Consider the following 23,742-nt stretch of genomic DNA (forward strand, 5'->3'; position numbering starts at 1 on the left):
GGCAAGATGAAGAGTTCTGAGCCCAGGTTCAGTGAATTACTGGATTTGCCCCGCCTCTTCCTTTTCTACTTACCACTAAACAGGAAGTGAACACTAATGAGATGGGCAGGTTTTCCATCTTCAATGGAGAACTCTGTGCTGTGTCCCCCACAAAATACTTGGGGAACAATCATAGGCTTGGAGATCATACTATGAAGTGAATGAGAGGGTCAGTACAGTCAAAGTTCATTATAGACACGTACAAAAATGTCCTAATGAAATCCATTATTTTGTACAATGAATATTCATTTTTTAAAATTGGATTTTTTTGGGCAATACTAGGGATTGGACTGAGGACCCTGCATTTGTTGACAGGTCTTCTACCCCTTGAGGTATGCCTCAACCCCTTTTGGTGTTGTTATTGTAAAAATAAGGCCTCCCTTTATGGCCCAGGCAGCCTGGACCATGGTCTTCCTATTTGTGCTAATCCTGAGGATGACGGTACCCAGATAAGTGCATCCCTAGGTAGCTAGCCTCACTGTCAGATGCCACTGTGCCCAGCCATCGATTGAGATGGCGTCTCACAAACTTCTTTTTTGCCTGAACTAACTTGAACTGCAATCCCATGATCTCTGCCTCTCCAGTAGCTGGGCTTACAAGCTAGAGCTCTTGTGTCTAACTTTGGTTTGTTTCTTGATTACATTACATGGCCTTGAACAGACGCGTCTTCTCATTTCTTGACACAGACTAACAGGGCCTCCTCAATCTGGGGGCACATCTCATTCACAGAGTAGAGAAAGAGCCTATGGTTGGGGATAGAGGAGTACACTCTTTCCACAGAAGGCATTGGAAGGAAAAAGGACTACAGGGAAACATTAATGCCTTCTGGCCCTGCATCCTCACACACACACTTTTTGGTGAATGATATAGGCCATGCTTCTATACCACTGGAAATAATGCAGGAAACCGTTAATTTTAGAAAAAGTTCTATAGAAGGTGAGGAGGTTAGTGGTTTTAAGAATACTTTACTAGGGGCTGGGAGGGTGGCTCAGTGGTAGAGCGCTTGCCTTGCATGCATGAGGCCCTGGGTTCGATTCCTCAGTACCACATAAGCAAAAAGAAAAAACTGGAAGTGGCGCTGTGGCTCAAGTGGTAGAGTGCTAGCCTTGAGCTGAAGAGCTGAGGGACAGTGCCCAGGCCCAGAGTTCAGGTCCCATGACCGGACCCCGACCCCCCCCCCAAAAAAATACTTTAATATTAGTAAGAGGAAATGCATATAGACACTAGAGATATTAGATTGGTAGGTTTGCTATGATCTTTATATTGTGACTTCTTTCTTCTTGCTAACCTTTGGTTCAATTCCAACTTCCCAATAACTAACAAGATCAGGATACATGGTCAGTTTATGATCTCTAACTCAAATGTTTAAGAATCATCTTTTGTTGTCTATTGCCTTCAAGTAAAACAATTGGGTAGGCCTAGAATTGTTTCTTTAATCAACATTTTACTGTATTGTGGTAGTCTTTAGGTTATAGAGAAATTTAGCACAAAGAACTCATTTTCTTCAGGTCATTTTACCATGCAGGTTGCAGCAGCTTAATGTAGACTTATTGAATGAGTGCATGCATGAACCTCCCTCATTATAGTTTTTTAAGATAACTCTTTAATGGATAATTCATTAATATTTTAAATTAGGTCATCATTTTTAGCTCTGGGAGAATGAAATCCAATCCTCTTTTATGAATTAAAAAGTATGAAAGGAAAAGAGACATTGTATAGGTATGTATTTTGAGAATGAAATCTTCTAAAATGTAGATAGATCTAGCACCATCAAAACTTTTTTCTACATGTAAGTTATAGAGTAATTATAGTTTTTTTCGCCTGAGATGATGACAGGAGAAAAGTCACATATCTATTATGGTAAAACTAGATTTCCCATAAAATTCATATATGAAGAACATCTTTCTTAGTAGAAACTCCTTATAGCTGCACAAATAGGAGAGTTTAGAGTTAATAAATGAGCTCATTGTCTTCATATAAAATGTCCTTTTCTTCAGAGCAACTGTGTACCATTGTAACTCAAATAATTATCACTGGAGAATGCAAATACCTGCGTTCAGTGTGTCTGCATGAAAGGTTGCATCCCCTCTTTCTTGAGCAAAGCCTTTGGGACTGATTGGAGAGATGGTAAGGGATGCTCATGCATGAATGGGCACTTCAGGATGGGATAGGATTTTTCAGCAAGTGTTAAACTATTGAGTTCCATCGTTCTCCTCTGAGAACCATGATTCTTAATTATAAGAACCCTGTTTTGACAAAGATTGAGAGTGGCAGAGACTCGAGTGGGAAAGTTAGCTGTCAGAATATCAGCTGTCCCCCATTTTTCTGAATTTGGGAGAGTATTTGGGAACAAAGTTCCAATTTCATAGCTAGTGCTTCCTGGTAGATTGATTAGCAGTGACCTGGGACATTTCCGCCCAGTTTTTAAAGATCAATTCTAATACAAAAAAAATAGCACTTGGCTCCTTTCTGAAAGTTATCTCAGCCAGTAGGAAGCTCACTCTGTAGGGACATGGAAGGCTTCTGCTGAAATTGGGTTTTAGAGAGACCAAACTTGAAAATAAATGATTCTGTTACTTACTAGGGAATGGCCTTGTAAACATTCCTTTACTTATACTTTTACTCATCTCTAAACAGAAATACAAGTACTTTTCCTGGTACATGCACATTTCCTTTAAATTCTGTTACTGTTATTATATAGTTGATGTACAGAGGGGTTACAGTTCCATAAGTCAGGGAAAGAGTATATTTCTTTTTGGACAACATTACCCCTTTCCTTACTCTCTTTCTTCTTCTCCTTCCCATCCCCACCCACAAGTTGTATAGTTCATTTTCACCATAGTCTTTAGTGACTACCACTGTTGCATTTGTTCAGCAAAAACAAAAAAGAGGAAAACCCTCCAATTTCCATTTCCTGGAGTTCATTTTGATAAATACTGTTTTATGTAATCTGAGGCACATAGGTGATTGAGCCTTTGTGTTCCTCTCCGATGAATTATCCTCCTTTGATCTCACTGTGAGTGCATGCCTAGAGTCCTGTATATCATTTTTTTTTTTGGTCGGTCATGGGGCTTGAACTCTGGGCTTGGGCGCTGTCCCTCAGCTCTTCAGCTCAAGGTGAGCGCTCTACCACTTGAGCTACAGCGCCACTTCCGGTTTTCTGGTGGTTTTATTGGAGATAGGAGTCTCACAGTCTCTCCTTCCCCGGGCTGGCTTTGAACTGTGATCCTCAGATCTCAGCCTCCTGAGTAGGTAGGATTACAGGCGTGAGCCACCAGTGCCCAGCTCATTTATTTTTTAAAGTAAGGTTTTGGTAACTACTATAGTTTCGTTGTAGAGTTGAGTACTGGGGATACAAATAATAATAGCTACATTTAATGAGTACTAATCAGGCACAAGCCATTCTGAACACATCTCTTTTATCCAGAGTTATATTAAAAAATACCATGTCAATGTTGTAGTTGGGGAAAATGCATGTAGAATTTAAGTCAATTTTTCAGGTCACTTAAAGTAGGGAGCTTATAGTTGTAACCATGACTGCTTTCAATTGAGCTTATGTTCTTAACTACTCTGTTATACTGCAAAGAGGCAAAGATATAATCCCTGCTTCCTAATGTAGACACAGACAAAAGCTAAGCAATGAAAATAAATGAGCCTGCAAAGTGTCCAGACATTGTAAAAGAACAAACTTGGAATTGCTTGAAATCAATTTTGTTTTGAAGCCCAACATCATGATGAATTTGTAAGGTTCTTATATAATATGTTTTTGATTTTTGCTGATTTCAAAGGCATTGATGTTGGATGCTGGTGGTTCATGCTGTCATCTTCACTACTCTGGAAGCTGTTGAGATCTGAAGATCACAGTTCAAAGTTAACCTGGGTAACCATCTAGTTAACCATCAAAAAAAGCCCAAAGTGGACCTGTGAGCTGTGGTTCAAGTGGTATAGTGACAGGCTTGAATGAAAAAGTTTGGACCAGAGCCTAGGCCCTAAATTAAAAAAAATATAAAAGACATTAATAACAGAAAGGCATACTATAATTTTGTAAATGTTAATATTTATCATTTAAGTAGCAGACTCTTTCTACAAAAACTCATCATGTCTTGGTGATAGAAGGTCAGAAATTTACCAAATGCCTGCTAGATTATTTTGGACATCCCAATTTCTGTAAATGACTGATCCTAAAGAATAGATTTCACAGAAAAAAGGTTCATATTATTCTCATTTATCAAAAATCTATTTTAATAAAAAAAGGAAACATTAATTTTTACGAGAACATTATGGGAGAATGTGCTGTATGAACTGTACTATAAAAGCATCAATAGATCAGAATGAAACAAGTGAAAGTGGTTTCTTGTTAATGACTTGAAGTTTGGGTCAGATAAAATGAAATTAGAAAGTTTTGAATTAGTAGCACACTACAAGCTTGACATGCTGCATGCAATCCAGCATTTGCAAATATATATATGTATATATATATATATATACACACACACTATATATATATATATACACACACACTATATATATATATATATACACACACACACTATATATATATATATATATATAGTGTGTGTGTGTGTATGTGTGTGTGTGTGTGCTATTAACTTGAAAGTAAAAATGGCTTCTGTAAAACATTGCCTTTGTTAATTAGACAACTTGCAGCCTTTGAACATGAATCTTTAACTGCTGCTATTGCCCTGAGGACAAGCGTCTGTGATCTCCTGGGGCTGTTGGTGATAAAGAAGGGAAAACAATGAAGAAAGGAAAGTGCTTATTTTTCAGCTTTAGATTATCCAATTATTTCAAGTAGAGAAATATCATTAGTAGGGTCACTTAAAATATAATGAGTGGAGAAATAGGAAGAAAGCATCTCAGTTGCAGGCATGGAATTTTATGACAATTATGATTAACTTTTCTAACGTAACAATCTACCCTTTAATAATAGAAGAGACCTGTTGGATTGCAAACCTCTTATATGTGAGGGAGAGCAGACTTAGGAGAATCCTAAGTGGGTCAGCCATTACTAGGGAATTCTCTGGGAAATGCCATTATACTTTTAAACATGTAAATACTTTACTTCATAGTTCACTGATCTTGAAGAGACCTCCTTTCACTTTGATTCGGGTTTCTTTTGTTCCTTGATCATCTATCCCTGGTGATTTTCCACATTTATTTTGTCACATTGAGAGACACTCCCTGCCCCCCCCAAGCCCCAAGTCCCACAATAGATTTACTTCCCCTATGTGGATTTTATCCGTGGGACTGTATGCTTTATGCAGCAACCAGACTATGATTTCCTAGGAACCACTGTAAGATTAACTCTTTGAAGTTTACCGTCCTTGGTGTATATGGTTGGAAAAATATCTCTTGATATTCTGAAAAACTACAAGCTACCTAGTTTAGTAATTATTCCCCAGCTCCCTTTACAGTGTAGACCTATTATGGTGCTCTGTTGGAAAACAACATATATGGAAGAACCAAAGGGTTCCCTATTCCAGGCATCAAGAGACCTAGTCACCTAGAAACTGCAGGCTTTCTGGGGAGAAATGGAGCTATTAGGTAGTATCAGGAAGGAATTAGCCCTGGAAGCACTTGGCAAAATGTGAAATGATATCTTAAAGATTATATATAACATTATTTTTTTTACTGTACTTAAAAAAATCTTTTCTTTTTTAGTACTGAGCATTGAACCTAGGATGCTTCCTTTGTTAAGCACGTGCTTTGCCACTTGCCCCAATATTACTGGTTTTTTATTTCTTGTTTTTATTTCTTGCCTTGGTGGTTTAAATTCCCTGGGTGCTCTCCCTCCTTCCTTCCCCCCCTCCCAACCCCTCTGAAATCACATAAAGGTTCAGGATATAGTAGTTTCTTTCCAACACCTTTTTCTTTTCTTTGTTCTCCTTCCTGATTCGTATTCTTTTCATTCTTCCTCTTATTCTACCTCTGTTGATTAAGTTGAGCAAGTCGGGGTTAGAAGTTTGAGGTGGAGCTATCCATGGCCCCTCTTGGATGTCCCATCTCTCCTTCAGACCTTGAGGACTCTTCCTCTTCACATTGTCCGTATGCTCAGAGCCTCTAGCATCCTGGCCCCAAGGCCTGCCTCTCAGGCTGCTTTTGCTCCTGTGTCGCTTCCTGCTGTGCTATTCCTTGCCTCATTAGAAGGTACTTCCTCATTTTAATAAAAATGGCGCCTCGTGTACTGATTGATGACATAATTCTGCTAAGACATTAAAGAGAAGAACCCTTTTTAAATGAGAGCCACAGAGACCATGTGCACAGATTGTCTTTGTTGGATGCAAGCCAGTTTGCACAGCTAATGGCCTCTGAGCCTGGATGCTTACTAGATGTTTAATGACCATCACTGTTAGAACTTTAGCTGCCCTGGATTTGGGGTGAGCAGTGTGGAATCTGGCTGAATTAGCTAAGGTCTTATTATATGAAGGATTTTTTTCCTTTGCACATTTCTAGATAAAAACCAAGCAAGCTTCATGTTTTATTTGAAAAAGACCTCTTTGTGGGGGAATAGGTGGAAAAGAGTGGATCTATTCTGTCAGTACTTATGGAAAGCTGCTAGATTAGCATACAACAGACATCTGAGCATTTAAGAAGGCCTAGAAAGAAATCTTGCTTATAATTTAATTTATGGTGACAATATATAGCTCCTCGGGGTCTATTTGTTTCCCTAGCACCTAAGAAAAGACTTGGCCCAAATGAATGAATAATGAATGCTTGTAACTGGCAAACTCAGGAAAGGAAGTACACTGCATGTTGAATGGAGCTATCAATCAGTCCAAGGAGTGATGATATAATCAATATCATCAATCCGGAGTGAGAATATCTCTAGTCACAAAGGTGAATACACATGGAAATAAGAGTTTCACTTTTTAAAAAAAATAACCTCTTTGTACCTCTGTTTCTTCATCAAGATGTTAGCTTTGTGAAGGATAATCTCCTTGTTGGATTGTAGTTTGGGGAATCCATTCTCACAGAGTCTGATCTGGTGGTTTTGGAAGAGGTGATTAGAAATCTTCATTTTTCATGAGCCCCATAGATGATTCTGAGGCAAATGGTTCGTGAACTAGTCGGTCTTTAATTCTCATAGGTGCCTTGGAAACTCTCCTGACATCTGCTAAGTATCTTCTGGTGTCCCCATCATGATATCACTGATGGTGCCACACAAGGTCCCTCATGATTCCTCATACGTGGCCAGCATTCTCCAGTTGTCTTCATGTGTGTTCTGCAGAGATTTCCATCTTCAGCCACCCCCACCGATTCATGATCAGGCACTGAGCTAGCTTCTTTGGGGTTAAGTGTACAGTCAGAGTCACATATACTGAAGATGGCCTTACCAGCTCCAAGGAACTAGTTCCTACAGAAGGGTCTAGAAGTTGGGCATTGTGTCTGACCCACGTACTTCCATGATACCAGGTAGCCTGTCATGGCTCCTCTCTTAGCCAGACCTTAGTTCAGGGTCACAGAGATTTTTCTGATTTAACTTCTGCTGCTGCTGCTGAAATACCATAACCTTCCAAGTGCTGTGCTTGATGTTAAAGATGAGAAGATTCATACAAACCTCTACAGTTATTACTACTGAGAAATCAGATCTTGTTTCAACTCACTTTGGGCCTTTCTAAGTTCTTTTTGATGTTGAATATTTTTTTTACTTGTATTGATAGACCATGGCACTCTTCACTTGAGCTCATGTAAACATGCCTTCACTAAACTGACATTTATTTTCTTTTCCTTTTTTTATATATGGCGTTTACAGGTATCAACAAACACTAGTAATCTTGCTAGATGTTTTCTCTGAGCCCACTGGAATTTCTTTTTTAAATCTGATAAAGTTTTCCCACCAGGCCAATATTCCTCCCGTTTCTTCATTCAGTCACACTTATTTTCTGGTTGGTTGGTGAGTATCTGTACTATTATACAAATGCCCCTGGCATCACAGATTCCCATGAAATGTTTATTCTTATTTTTTTTCTTCAAGTTGCAGTTATTGCAGTTCACTTCTGTGATAATTTTGGGAACGAGCATGATGCTGAGGAAGAACACAGACTAGGCCCTATAAATGCTATTGGATGGATGGATTGATGGATAGATGCTTCAGGTGGAGTCCTGGCTGTGTAGGAATTTTATATTATTAGGAATTGTCTTCGTGGACAATTCACTCAGCTTTTCCGGGTCTCCTTTTCTTATTCTTTAAATGAAGAGTTTAGATCAGATGGTCTCCTTCTGAAAAGAATAAAATACAACAATTCAGCTTTTAGTATAAAAATACTCCCTGCATATTGATGGCTATATAGTGTTTACTAAATCTTGGGATATTTTCAGCTAGAGATTCAAAGTAGGCAGACTTAAATTGCCTAAACAATCAGGACATTTATTCTCTCACATAGCAGGGAGATGAAAGACAGCTTGACTTCGTAGTTCAACACTTGGGGGGAGGGGGAGAGGGGGGAAAGAAGGGAGGGGGAAGGAAAGGGGTGCTGAGACTCAATGGAGCTTGAGGTTCAAAATGTTGACCAGACATCACCACCTGTGAAGATCAAGGACAATGGACAGAGGAAGACATTAAACTATGATGCAAGGTCCTACAAGCCTTGGCTGTCCGAGCAGGGTGCACTGGGGTCTGTATTACCTGCACAGTGTGTTTTGCATTGAGCTTAACACTAGGGTTTGTATAGATCTATTAGTCCACCACTGGATACAGGCTACCTGGGAAGGATGTGACCTCTGCAAAGGGCCTGGGCCTTGTCCCTGAACTCTTTTTGCTCAAGGCTAGCACTCTACTACTTTGTGTCACTGCTTCACTTCTAGTTTTCTAGTAGTTAATTGGAGATCAAAATCTCACAGACTTTCCTGCCTGAGCTGGCTTTGAACTGTGATCCTCAGATCTCAGCCTCTTGAGCAGCTAGGATTACAGACATGAGCTACCAGGGCTAACAGAAGTTTTGTCTTCCACTTCTGCCCATATCCTAGTTTATATTTAGCGATGGTTACTAACAGTGGTGCCTATTTAAATGAAATAGGTATGGGCCTGGGAATGATAAACCTACAGAGGTAATTTCCATGCTCGCTAAAATGCTTCCAGAAGAGGATCCTTCAGCCTGGCCTCATTTCTTTCAAAGTAGGTCCTCATTTACTTTCACATAGAAGCAACTTTGTAAGTAGGCCACACTGTGTCCAAAGACAGAAATGTGTTTTTACGTGACAGTGTTGAGACCAGTTCATCAGGGGTGTGTGTGTATGTGTGTGTGTGTGTGTGTGTGTGTGTGTGTGTGTGTGTGTGAATACTTCACAGAAGCTTTTGCAAGTCCAAAAGTCTACTCCTTTAAGACAGAAGTATGGCCTACATCCCGACTCATCACAGCGGCTTTGGGTACCAGTGTGACGGGGAGGTGTTTTCTCTTGAATCCTGTCCAGTTACATTTCTGCTAACAGTGAAGATATATACAACCTGAACTATGCTAATGTGCTGGTAGATCTGGGCTGGAGAGCCACTGACGCCTTTCTCACTGGGATAGCACGAGTAATCGCATTCTAAGCTGCTCGCTGAGGGCAGAGGTGGCCCTTCTCGGCTCTCTAAGACTCTGGGTAACTGAGCAGGAAGGCAAAGTCAGCATCCCTCAGGAGTCAGTTTTTTGAGTCAGTACCGTGTACCTAGGAAAGAATTCTCCTGAAGAAGCTGTGGAGATGCCAAGGGCGGTTTTCTTCTTTTCTTTCTCTTTCCCTTTTTCCTACCCAACATGTGTCATTTTCCTTATCGGGTTCCTGAGCCTGCGGGTGGGTGTGAGAGGCCTTTCTACCCCGCATCTGGGCACCCAGGCACCAAGCCACGGTCTCCACTTTAGTCAGGGGGGGGCAGGCTGTCTTTTGGCAGGTTGCCACACCAGTTCTATTGGAGTGATAATTGGAGGGGTTGTCATTAGTACCTCCTAATGGCTTTCTTCAATGTGCCAACTTAAATTTATTTAGTTCCAAAGGTTCTCTGAGCAGCCATAACTACATTTCAAATAGTGACTTCTACAAATTATAAATGTCATTTTTCTTCAGCCCAAGAATTTCAATGAATCAATTATTCAAAATCAACTGTAATCAAGTGCATTTTTTCCCCTTCAGCAAATGTGTGTTCCCTGGGCTTGTGAAGAAACATGATGCTGCCATAAGATTGGCTGAACACTGCTGACAGATGAGACTGTCAGAATTTATTGCTAATTTGGCCTTGCAAAGCCTTGCAGACTTGACACAGGATTGGTGCCTTACATAATGAAATTTAATTCTTGGGGTTAAACTTTTGTTTCCCAAGGTGTTGGTAACTACATAGTTTTGCTTTGTTTTTCCAAGAGTTTTCAATGTGGTGATTTTCCCTTTGATGGAATATCATGTGGTTTGCGTGTGTCTGCACACGTTTGTGCCAACACACATGTGTTTTAGGTAACCATATCTGTGTAGTAGAGACAATCTATTTTATTGAGAATGGGAATTTCAGGAGACAGAGTATTGAGGTATGAAAAAATGATGTTATTTTGTATTTGGAGATCCAGATGTATTTAGAATGGAGATTAGTACACAATTGCTTAGAATTGAATCCAGGAAGCACAGTGTACTAGCTCTGTGACCTTGAGTGAGTGACCTCTGGCCTTTAGTCTTCCCTTCTATAAAATAAGACAACAATAGTAATACTTTGTTCCTTCCTGGTTTGTCATGTGATATGGGCTGTGTAAAATGGTTACTCATTGTGTGGGTAGAAAGTGTTAATTTCATATTAGATATTGTATAAATTTGACTTTACACTATACCTTGAACTAGAATGTATTTGAATGAACTATATAAAATGAGTGTTTTACTGAATTCTTAGACAAATATTACATAGCAATGACAAGGCTTAAAAATGAATAAAATTTATTCTTCCACTTCTACAAGTATTCAATGAATTTTATATGTACATGGCACTGTAATAGGATGTGTCCCCCTCCAAAAACTAAATTACTACTACTACTACTACTACTACTAGAAATGACAATAATAGTAATAGATCAAAGCCTTGCTTTTGATATTATGATCAAGTTCTTATTATTCAGCATAAAAAAATATATGATTGTCACCAAATCTAAAAGTGAGGCCTTTGGTTTGGGCTTTGAGGCCAGCATGAAGGGAAGTCTGGCTGTGTAATGCTCAGCCCTCATCTTCACATCATTCCTGGGGACGTCATCCCAGATATGAGACTTCTGAACAACATGGTATGGTTTGTGTTTTGGAGACCTTTCTACCATGGTTAGTCATTCTACTAGCAATATTTATTGGGTCTTTACTATGCAACCAAGCATTGTCTAAGTATTTTAAGAGTATGTTTTATTGAATCCCTATCCTCAACTTATGATCAAGATATTAATAGAATCCTTCTTTTACCTAGAAGGAAACTGAAACTCAGTGGCATAAAGTAAGTGGCAAAGTTGGACCCTTACCCTAGATTACGCAGCCGCAATGCTCAGTCCTCATTATGCAATGATTATGGTCTTAGCTCTGCCTAACATCAGTGGGGTGGTCCAGATTAGTCCTCTCTCATCTGCAGGTTGAGGAGGCTGGGCTGAATTTCTAAAATGCTTCCAGTTATAGGACTCTATCACTTCAGATGTGTTGAATGTTCTGTATCAAGTAAAACACTGGTAGGACCCATAGAGGGCCTTTTCTCTTCTGACTTTCCCTCAAGTTACCCGAGGCTGTATTACAGAATCCTAGACTCATGGCTTTTGTTTATTTTCTATTATAACAATAAAACTGATCAAAATGGGTCAGAAACATATGCTTGGACATTGCTGGTGTCTGAGTCCGGCCTCAACACTCTCTTTGCTTGCCTGCTGTCTGAGAGCATCTCTCTAGGGGCATTTGGTAAATCATGACTGAAGCAATGTAACGGTATCGTTGATTAGAATGTCTTCAGCCAAATTATAGTGTAGAAGCTTGAGGGAAATAGGTATAGCTTACCTTCTATCCAACAGAAACCTTTGAGAATTTGTGAGCTTTTGGGAATTTCTGTTAGAAAAGGCATGTTGCAACTCTATTCAAGTTTAGCCTGTTTCTTCTTCTTCTTCTTCTTCTTCTTCTTCTTCTTCTTCTTCTTCTTCTTCTTCTTCTTCTTCTTCTTCTTCTTCCTCCTCCTCCTCCTCCTCCTCCTCCTTCTCCTTCTTCCTCTTCTTCCTCCTTCTTCCTCTTCCTCTTCTTCCTCTGGTTAGGTCATTAATGGGGAGGATATGAACATTGAGGAGAGATGAAACACCCCCTGTTCTCTAATAGATGATATTTAGACTCAAGTCAAATGCAAAGAAAAGAGGAAAGTAAGCTAGAAAACTTCTAGACCCTTCCATGGAAATGTTTAGTGAAATTTTTTTTAAAAAAAAGCTATTTGGAGATTTTTCTCTTTCTTAAAACAACACATAATAAAAACAATTCTATAAAATGAAACCTCTTAATGAAACATCATTAAGGAGAGCTTTGGATATCAACTGAACAATGAATGGCTAAGAACAAGGCATAAATACACAACGTTTATTCACATATTTAGTTATCTTTTTAATCATTTTAGATAATTACATGTAACTCTACCCTCTTCTTCCACTCCGACCTAGTGAATTCCTACCATTAGTTTGTTTTTGCCTCCAGTGTTGCTAGCTAGATCCTTCAACCTCAAACTATTGGTACCCCTGACATAGTCTTCCAAAGCTATCTTACACCTTTCATAATAGCACTTAACATGTTCTATTGCTATTGTTTATTTTTCAGTCATGGAGAATTTGGCATTTTGTTAGGGGCAGTTTTTCATTGTGTTAATTTTACTAAATGCCGGCAGATAAAATTGTCCCATCATATGTTGTCAAGTGCCCTATACAGCTGAATCTTTTTCTTAATTGAGAACCAAAGGAAAGAATAGAAATTCCAGGAAAGTGGGCATTATACACCATTGCTTGGTCTTGTGTTTCTTATACCTCGCATACCACTGGAACACAAGCAGTGCTCTATAAAAGGTTGTTTCTTTGGTGGTGTTTTAATTTTTACTTAGTGAATTTATTTTTATCGTTTTCAAATAGTAGTGCAGAGAAGTTTTGATTCAACCTGTCCATTTATGCATCCAGTGCATCTTGATCCGTGTTACCCCTTCCATCCTTCTCTCCCTCATCTATCCCAGTCAGATTGTTTTATTGAATGAGGGCAGCTTGTTGCCCCTTGAGTAGGCCTGGCATGGAGAGAGAAGGAGGAGAAGCAAAGTGCTGTTGAAGTGTCAGGAACTGAGAATGTTGTATAGAGCCTCTCTCCACTGGGGTGCTGCAAGCTTTGCTTCACTGGCTCTTTCTTTCATATGGGAAAGTGATAAGAGAATGGAGGAGAAGGACAGAACAGTGACTCAAATTCTATTTTAGGATAGTTAGGATACTGAGGATGGGGCAGGGTGCTTCTGAGCGTCTATTTGGTCTTCCTCCAATACTGTTCCATCGATCCTTTGGGATTTGGAGCTCAGATTTCCTAAGAGAAATATGCAATTATTTTTAGGCGTTATTTTGAGATTTTGCTGTCGACACATATTTGTCCTCTTTACAAGAGAGTAATATTTCTACATCAACCTTTGAAAAGCGGACACCGTGCCTGATGGCTTTTGTGGAAATCCATCTGTGCCTGGAGCCAGGATTGTGCAAGCAGGATCGTGTCTGAACTTTGGACAGCTGTTTGATATATTTACTTCAACTCCTTTCTTTTTGAAATAAATTGGAAATTGCTGAAAACCAAAGTCCTTGATATATGAAAGCCACCATCAAACTATGTGAAAAGGGAGAGCTTAGAAGTTTCCTCTAAGCATGAGGTCTCGGTTTCTTAGATTTCTGACCCTCCAAAGACTGATAAACTAGTTACACATAAGGGAATTTAAAAATAGGAGCCCAGGGATGGAAGAAGAACTGAATTCTGTTGGAGTTAATGTATTTTTCATAAGGTTTCATAAGCTTTGGCTAAGAGCTTCTTGGTTGCTGGAACAAAAAAATGAAATCAGTATTTTAAAAAGTCTAGTATTCTGTTTGTTAATCTTCTTCTTCTGGCAGCAAAACGTACATATGTTTATTTTACCCTGGGCCACAGTAGTTTTGCTGTTAGAATATTCTGTGAGTTAAAGAAATAGAACTTCATGTAGAGCCTTGCTTCACTAAGAGTTCTGTGGTTTAGCAAAAATCCTTAAGTCACTATTTTTGTGGCTCAGATTGATTTTTCTCTTTCTTTGTTTATTTGTAGTTATTTACTGAGTTGATTGCCAATGAATTTGAGTTTTCCCCAAGAGCACTGATTGGAAGGAGTAGTTACTATAAAATATGAAGCACTGCTAGAGGGCACAGTGCTCAAGCCCAAGTCAACTTTTTAGTTGACTCTAAGGCTCAAGTTGAACTACTTATGGATAATTTTGGTCTGAACAAATGTGGAAAAAGCAGCCAACCTCAGGGGAAGCATCTTTCTATAGTATTTTTTTAAAAAAGAGAATTGTAACTGATAAAAACTGTTTTTATGACTTGATACTAATTGTCAGAAAAGAAGAAGCCAGCATTCACTCTCTCTGTACCCCACTTTAGAGCAGGTGCACCCTGCTTGGGAAATCTAGCAACAAGGTATGTAATCGCTCCCTGTCTCAGATAGGGTACCAGGAAGTGAGTCTTCACTCCTTTATAGTCTTGGCTTTCTGAGGTTTTCTTTCTTCCTTTATATTTTTTTGTGCCAGTCCTGGGACCTAAACTCAGGACCTTGGCACTGCCCCTAGTTTTTGTGCTCAAGGCTAGCAATCTACCACTTGAGCCAAAGCTCTATTCCTGTTTTTTTGTGGTTAATTGGAGATTAGAATGTCATGGACTTTCCTGCTCATTCTGGCAGATCTCAACCTCCTGAGTAAGTAGGATTACAAATGTGAGCTACTGGTGTATGGACTCAGGTTTCCTTTTAAGCAGCGATGCTACCAAATAGAACAAGTAAGAGAATCTCAATAAGCGATCATATTATCATTCTTTCTCTACAATGACAATATCAGAGAGTTAAGCAACAGGCTTTCAGAATCTAGAAACCTACTTAATAGAATAATGTCAGGTTCACTATTTCCCCCCTCAGTTCTGAGGCTCAAGAACTTTATGCCATACAGGTGAGTTCTTTTCCTTCCTCTTTTCTTTCCATTTCCCAAATCCTCCTTAGATATATCTCAAGATGGAGAAACTAGATCACTGTGACTCTACTTGTAATTACTATTTGCTTCTTATGCATGTGAATTTTCTCATTTTAATATCAAAGTAAGCAACACTATACCTAGAGTAAATCATTTAGCATTTAGCAAAGACTGTATTTCCATTTGTTCAGCTTCTTACAATATTCTTGGATCTTCTCATACTTTTTTTTGTTGTTGTCGGTCATGGGGCCTGAACTCTGGGCCTGGGCACTGTCCCTTAGCTCTTTAGCTTAAGGCTAGCACCCTACTACTTGAGCCACAGTGCCTCTTCCAGCTTTTTTCTGCTTATGTGGTGCTGAGGAATCTAACCCAGGGCCTCATGCATGAGAGGCAAGCACTCTACTACTGAGCTAACTTCCCAGACCTCTTCCCAAACTTTTAATCAAGGATCACAAACCATTCTACAGTTCCCTTGATTTCTTCCATTGTATTACTTGCACCACTGTTTCTGACCTGAATTTATGTTACTGAATTTATTCACACCTTTTATTTTCCCTAACCAACTTGGATATCTTTTTCTCCTTGTATATAATTAATTCTTCTTTCTTTCATAATAGTTCCCATTCAATGTATAACACCTTCAAAAAAGGAATGAAGCCTTTTCTGGGATCAACTACAAAAATAAGTTACCCATATGGAGTCTTACAGAGAGTTCTCAGGGCAGGTTGTTGAGGAGTAAGTAATATCTGAGATTCCCATGAACTGAAATGCAAGAAGTCTGGATTTTGCCATGATTTTCTTTGTCTTACATTTGTTGCCTAGGAAAAGTTTGTCCCCGTGTTTGTCCCTTTGTTGTTCTTGAAGGAATTTTCTTGTGATGGGAAATGTCAAGTCAGATAGGGTAGAGAGACTTATGGACTGATTGAGTTAACTCGATTCACTGTCAAGCCTGGCTGCTGAGTTAATAAGGAAAATTAGAAATCATTTTTCAGAGGCAAGACAGGCTCTCTTTTGTGATTTGATGTCAGGTGATTGATGACCCCTTTTCTATCCTTGATTGTAACATCTTTGATATCGAGAATCACCTGTAATGTAATATGATTTGAGATCTATGACCGCTATCAGGAAGAAAGAGACATAGTTCCAGTTGGAGAGGCCGTGCCTCAGAAGGAACTGATCTGCGGTGACATCCTTGCTTGGGTAATTAGCTGTGTAATTAGTGTGGCCATAGTATTGAATATCTTAAAGGTTTTTCTGTGTGCTAGCAAGATGTTTTTTTTTAACCTATGAAAGTCAGGTAATAATCTTCCTTTGTGTCAGCGATCAAATAACATGAAAAATGTGAATGTTACCAATCTTTAAGGACTTTGCAAAGTGATGGTATAAGACTGCTTAATATTTTTGCTTAAAAATTGCTCTAAAATAGAATCCTTGCTTAAATATTCCTCAAAGAGACTTAATCAGAGTAACATTGGGCCTGGTTTTGGCAATGCTATCAGGGATATGTAATAGGAAATATTAATATTAGACTATCAAATGTAAGACAAGGACTTTTTCCTTTGAACAAAAGGATTCATTTTGTTCTGCATCGATTGACCAGAATTCGAAATAGATCTGTGTTTCGTTACTCTTCCTATGTGTAGTTACTTTATAATGTTTAGGATCCCAGAGCTTCTCTGGGCCTAGATTTCCCTTAGTTGGTGTTTCAGGCTCTGGGTCACTCCTGAGGCTGCAGTCAAGATGGCAGCTTGCGTTTTAATTACATAAAGATAAGGGAGATATTGGAAAGAGGCTTTACTTTCACCCCTAGCTATTTTCTGGGGACCTCGGTCTCTCATCAGTGGTTGCCTGAAGGTCTTTGCAAAATAGCAGCCAGCTTCCCCCAGAGTATGTGATTGGAGAGAGGAAGGAGGATGCGCAGTCCATTTTCTGGCCTCCTCTCTGAAATCATACAGGGCTATTTCTCCCAGCATTGCCAGATACCACGATTTGAAAGCCCTACTTAGCTATTGATTTTAGATGAACAAAATAAGTTTTTATTAGCAGTATTTCCTAAACAATGTTTGGATGTATAAATTCATCTGTAATTCAGACTTAACTGTCTGTTTTCCATTTTTACTAATTGAATATGACAGCTTAACTTCATTTTTCCTCTTCATTTGAGTATCTACTAAGCCCCTCCACTAGTCAAAAGAAGGGCACTTGAATCTCATCCTGTATATGTCCATTGATTAAATAAACGACCTATTTTTAAACACCATGATGGCATTATTAAAAGAATGTTGACTGTTAAGTGTGATAGATTTTGAGCCTAAACCCTATCGCTTCTACTCATCAGCTGTGGAAGGCAGATCATGGCTCCTCTGAGAACCTCTTGTTTACTTTCTGTAAAAACTGAAAGTAGTAATGCCTACCTGCTAAAGGATTACACAAAAGCTGTTCTTAACTTTCTCCCAGATCCAACCTCAGGGGCTAAACATTTAATGCACATTCTCATCTTCCTTTGTACATAGGGATGGACATGTGCTCCAGTTCTGTTCCATGGAAGGGGAATCGAAGTGTCCTGGTTATAAAAGGGACAGGCCTCAGGTAGCAGCAGCAGCTGATTGGCAGAGTCTAGGTCATAGCTCTGTGTTCTAGCAGGAAGGGAACTTAAGAAAGAGAGAATTCAGCTTCCCATAGACGAGGCATTCATTAACTTCTGCCTGTGCTTCTAAACTGAGACTATCTTAGCCTTTGAAAGGAATTCAGATGCTGAATAGTCACAGTATGTAATGAATGCTGATTCCAAGCCTCTAGAAAACAACATGGCATGGATCTGCTAAACAAATGATAGCTAGCTGTAGGGGTTGATATTAAAATTGTAGATCAGTTGATGCCTATTTTCACACACACACACACACACACACACACACACATACACACACACACGTGTAAAATCATTCTCTCCCTAAATCCTTTTTCCTTTTATAGCCATCAGTGCTGTTAGAACTTGAGTTTAAAAGATAGAAAATTAGAGGCAAAACAAGCACACAGCCAATTACAAGAAAGCTCACTCAAGTGCAGTTGACGTTTTCCAAATGGCTGCCATTCTTGAAGGTTTGTCTCTTTTCCTGCAATCCCTTCCCCCCAATTCTGTTTGCAATGTCACTATTCTCCATCAGGAAAATACAATGTGCATGTCAGTCCCGAAACTCAGGTAAATGAACATAATGTGGTAAAGGGCCATTTCTTTTGATACCTGTCTATCTATTCTTACAACAGCATATAGAAGGGATTTTCATTTCAGGAAGCACAACTCTGAGACCCCTTGGTCCTGGAACTCCTCCGTGTCACCCGTGTGTTTGAGAGGTGCTGTAGAAAAGATACTCATTTTGGTGTGAGAGTAGTCTCATGGCTCAAGAGTTCTCAGTTTCTGAAAGAACTCCATGAATATTATGGGAGATTTATCGTAATTCACTATGTTGCTCTTTTTATTTTCTTTAAATAGTTGTACAAAGGAGTTGCGATTTAATGAAACAGTTTATGTATCCAATCTATCTTGATCATTATCACCCTCCAGGCATGCTCAGTCGTCTCTCCTCTACCTACTTCTTTATCTATTCTTAATGTTGTAGGATATACTTTGGATTCTTGCCGGAATTTTTCCCCTCTTCTCCACCGCTTTCCCCTTGAGCCTAACCCACCCCTTTCAACTACCCACTTTCCGGTGTTTTGCTTGGCTGAATTTTGACTTTGCCTCTCTCAGGAATTATACTAGTTGAGTTCTCCCTTAAATCTATAATATTTTACTTAATACATTTGTATACAATTGAGGACCACCCGACTAATTTACTTAGAAATTTATAAGCTAAATTGAGCCTGAAAATGCAAGGGAAAATGGGCATCTCTTGTCCCTCTTGGACCTGACGTATTTCACTTAACATAATTTTATCCAAGTCTTTTCATTTCTTTATAAATGGTACAATAGCAATCTTTCTAATAAATAAGTAAAATTCCATTTTTGTGTCTATGTACCACGTTTTCTTGATCCATTTGCCCATTGAAGAGCATCTGGGCTGATTCCATAACTTGACTATGGTGAATGGTGCTGCAATAAACATGGTTGTGCTATATTGGTGGCTATATTGTATCCTGGTTTGTAATCTTTTCAGTAAATGCCCTGGAGTGGAATTGCTGGGTCATAGGATAGTTCTGTGTTTAGGTTTTTTCCCAGAGTGATTGAACAAGTTATAATCTACTTTTACAATTTCTGTATTTGCTCCCTCTGGCAAGTTCCTTAATGTTTCTTCCTTACTAACAAAAATTATAATTTGGAATATGCAAAGGAAAGAAGACCTCACAGATAATCATGAGGCCACTGAGAAGTTTCTTGGATAAGTACATTCTATTTTTCCTTTTTCTTCCCTTGCTTATCACTTACCAATGTACTGTGTATTTAGAACTATTTTATTTCAATTTTCCTAAAGCACATCTCTTCCCTACCTCCAGCATTTTACCTCTGTGCAAAAGGACATGTGCCATGGTTGATAATGTCATACAATTGATACAAATTGTTTGTTTTCTTAGAGGTACCCAAAATGGTAATGCTTTTTGTAATACTTGACTTCCTAGGAGAGGATTTATGTTATGAATGTGGCGCACAGTTTTCTCATTTAATTTTCATAATAGTCCATGGATTAACCAGTGCTCTTATTTTTAATACACTTTTCTTGTATTGATATTATTAATAATAATATATTTTTGGGTCCAGTCATGGGGCCTGAACTCTGGGCCTGAGTACTGTCCCTTAGCTCTTCAGCTCAAGGCTAGTGCTCTACCACTTGAGACACAGAACCACTTCTGGCTTTTTTCTTTTTGCTTATGTGGTGCTGAGGAATCGAACCCAGGGCCTCAGGCATGCAAGGCAAGCGCTCTACCACTGAACCACCTTCCCAGCCCCTATTAATAATAATATTTAACAAGTATTAAGTCAGTACTATTTAAGTCTTTCATGTGTACGATTTCTGCTTAGCCCTTAGGGTAACACTAGGAGGAGGTAGACAGTGATATTATTCACATTTTTATGCCAATGAAAGAGTCACTCAGGGCTTGAAAAACTTGTCCAATTATAGAGCTGGTAGGGAGTGAGGTGAGATTCAAATCCAGGTTGCTCAGCCTCCAAAGCCCATGCTGTTAATCACAACCCTACATCGTTCAAATGTTTATCATTAAATGTTGGTGAAGTGCTTTACTATTTACAATAGGCTTTGACAAACATCTAATTTAATCTTAGCCCAATGACCTGATAATACAATTTCTTTTATATATTTTGTATTTTAAGTTGTAAAACACTGCTCAAATACATTCTTAGAAGCCTGCCTGAAAAGGTGTTAGCAAACCAAAGAAACACTGAGGTAAACTAGAAAGTTGGAACTATTTCACTTCATTAGTACCATGAAGAAAAAAACTGAGCCAGAGTTTGTGCTAATTAGTATCCGAAGGCCAATTGTCCAATTGATTGTGGAAAAGCAAGCTATTGCTTCAAAATCAAACTTTGCATTTCCAACTAATTAAGAAAGATACCATCCATGCCAACCAGTTCTTTTTAACAACTGGTAAAAAACTGGGGTTGGTAAATATAAATGAACTTAGACCAATGACTTTCATATAGTTTCAGCTTTTCGGAGAATGACCTGAAAAATCCAAAGTGTTTATGTATTTGGGTTAGGTCTATTGTCTTGTTATTGTAATGATTTATAGCCAAGAAGAAGAAGAAAAATAAGACCAGCGAAGAAGTCTATGTCTGTATTGACAGGGCCTTTATATTTAGATTGGCATTGCTCCAAAGAATCCTATCCTTTTCACCTATTAAATGACCTACAAATCACAGAATTCTCCAGCTAGGAGTTCCAGGAGAAGCGCAGACAGCCCAGGTGATCTTAGACAGCCTTTACTAGCTCTTCTCCTTGCTTTTCTGTCAGTTTTCATAGGTATCTCATGTGGATTTGTTGATTTAGAAAACACTGATTTTCTGTGACCACTCCCTGGTCACCCTCTTCTCACCGCTGCGGGGGGGTGGGGGGGTGTGGGGGTGGGGGGGGAGGGGTTGGGGAATGTGATACCCAGTGAGAACAAAAGGTGGGGGAAGTCTTGCCATTTTGAAAACTGGGACTCCTTTTCCCAAGGACACACATTCTAGGTGAGAAATGGAGTATATTTGGCTTGGCCCTGAGTGATTGCTTTGATCCAGTGATCTTCAGCGTGAATGAAGAGTTAGTAATCAAGGTGCATAAATCTTCCTTTCTGCCGTCTCAAACTATTTCCTATAGTCTCTCCTTACTCTCTGTGGAATAAAAACAGAGCCTTATAAAAAGCCTTTATCCTTTGAGACACAGGTAGCAATCTCAATATTTCACTGGAGTCCATTGAAAAAATAATTTTTCTTATTTTAAAAAATAATCCAACAGATTTAAGATTGAAAGCCACCTCAGGGACCGTTCGTTCCATTGCCTTTATTTTACAGGTGTGAGAGTTTTGTGACTGGGGTAAAAACCATATACAGCCTATTAGTGGTCCATGAAAGACTGGAACGCTTTATTAAAGCTACCTACTGGGTAACTTATATAGAACTGAAATCTATTTCTCTCAGTTTTGGAGGCTGGGCAGTCCAAGATCCAACTTTCTGGCTGATGAGAAATGGCTCTTTCAATTATTCTGTGTAAGGAGCATTGCATCCTTACAAAGCAGAAGATACAAAGACAAAAGGGGGCCATGTTGTATGCATCAATCCCATTGCTACTGGAATTATTTTATTCATTAAAAATAAGGCCTGTATGTCGTAAGCATCTCTCAGCAGATGTTCCTTCATAGCATTGTGGTGTGTGTTTCTAACACATGAAATTTTGAAATCTTACCACCTGATCTCCCAACTTCCAGATTCCCTCTTTTCCCCTGGTCTGTTAGTTAATATTGAAAACTTCTTATGTGGAAACAATTTCCGAGAAACTTTTCATGTGAAAAACTAACAAAAAAGATCCTAAGTTTCAAAAGAGATTTCTCCTCAAGATAAGGCTTCAAGAAAGACCTTCAAGGTCATTTTCTTTCCAAGGGCTCTGATTAGTGGATGCAATAACCTTTAGCTCGAAGAAAAGAGCAGCCAAAGAGCAAAGCAATAAGAGGGGAATTACTTTGGCAATTACCATTCTAATTACAGGTCCACCTTCTGAATGTAGACGGAAAAAATCAGTGATGGAATCAGCATTATGGACTAGGAGAAGAACTGAAATGTCAGAAACAATGAAGTCATTCTATTGACTTCTTGTAGCAAAACACCATTGGAACTTTAAGAACAGTGTTTACCCTAGTATAGTGAATGATTTTTCTGTGTAAGGAGGAAATATTAAATCTAATGAGTTACTTTGTATCTTTTAATTGGTTGGAGTCATCAATACACTATCTCCAAAATGTAAGTATTACAACCTAACCATTTCTTAACCTTTAATAAATGATAAGACTGCCAAAATCTTTTGGTTTTGAAATAAGATCTGTAGAGACTATTTTTTTTAAAGAATACTTTGTCTCCAAATCTCCGAAGCATGTAGAGGAAAATAAAGAATATTTTGATTAAGATGAGAAAAGCTTCAGCTACTTTTATTTAGCCTGCTCAGCTTAGGAAAATTGAGTAACAGAAATTACACAAGAGCATGTCAACACTTAAAAAAATAGAGACTTCATGCTGCTTGATAACACTGCCTGTCATAAATAGGACTCCATCTTAACGTAGCAGAATACCAACTGAACCCATTAAACTCTTTATTTGGGCTGGTAAAAATTTGCTTTAATTATTTTCTCTCAATAACATTTCTTGGGCATTCAGCTTTCCAGATTCCCAAGTTCTTCCTTTTCTATTTTTTTTTTGTATAACTAAAACTTTTAGTTTTTTTTTTAAATTTTGGTACATAGAGTATCAACAGGAAAAACACCTTCCTGTCAACTTATACCCTGACTTGAAGCCATGAGAGTTTTGCTATAACCCCTCTCCTCTTCTTACTTTTTACAAGACAGTTGAGGCAGTATCTTTCTGTCAGCAGTTCACATTATGGATTTCCTGAATATAACCAAAACCACCCTATGTTCAGATAATCCTCTGAACGGAGACCTCTGAGAATCTAGATAACATTCAGAACTTAATTTTATTTAATTAATTAATACAGAGTGACAAGTCCAAAATCCCCTAGTTTCCTATGCCAGGATTTCCTTGGCACAGGGAAGATATAAGGGCTGAACTCTCAGTTCCTTCATTGTCTTAGCTGTAGGACCAGCTTGTCTCAGCTCTGGGCCAGGCGTTTTCTGCCTTTTGAGTGGGGACCCTCATCTTTGACATTTTAACGATAGCACCTAAGTAGCTTCCTATCTCCTATATAGTCTTAAACAAATCAAATTAAAAAGTTTATAAGTGGGTAGGATCTTTTTAAGATAGAAGAGTACTTCCTTACTCATTAACAGAAAACAAGATTTTGAGGAACATA

Source organism: Dipodomys ordii, unplaced genomic scaffold, assembly GCF_000151885.1.
Source record: "Dipodomys ordii isolate 6190 unplaced genomic scaffold, Dord_2.0 Scaffold12, whole genome shotgun sequence".
Taxonomy (NCBI): domain Eukaryota; kingdom Metazoa; phylum Chordata; class Mammalia; order Rodentia; family Heteromyidae; genus Dipodomys; species Dipodomys ordii.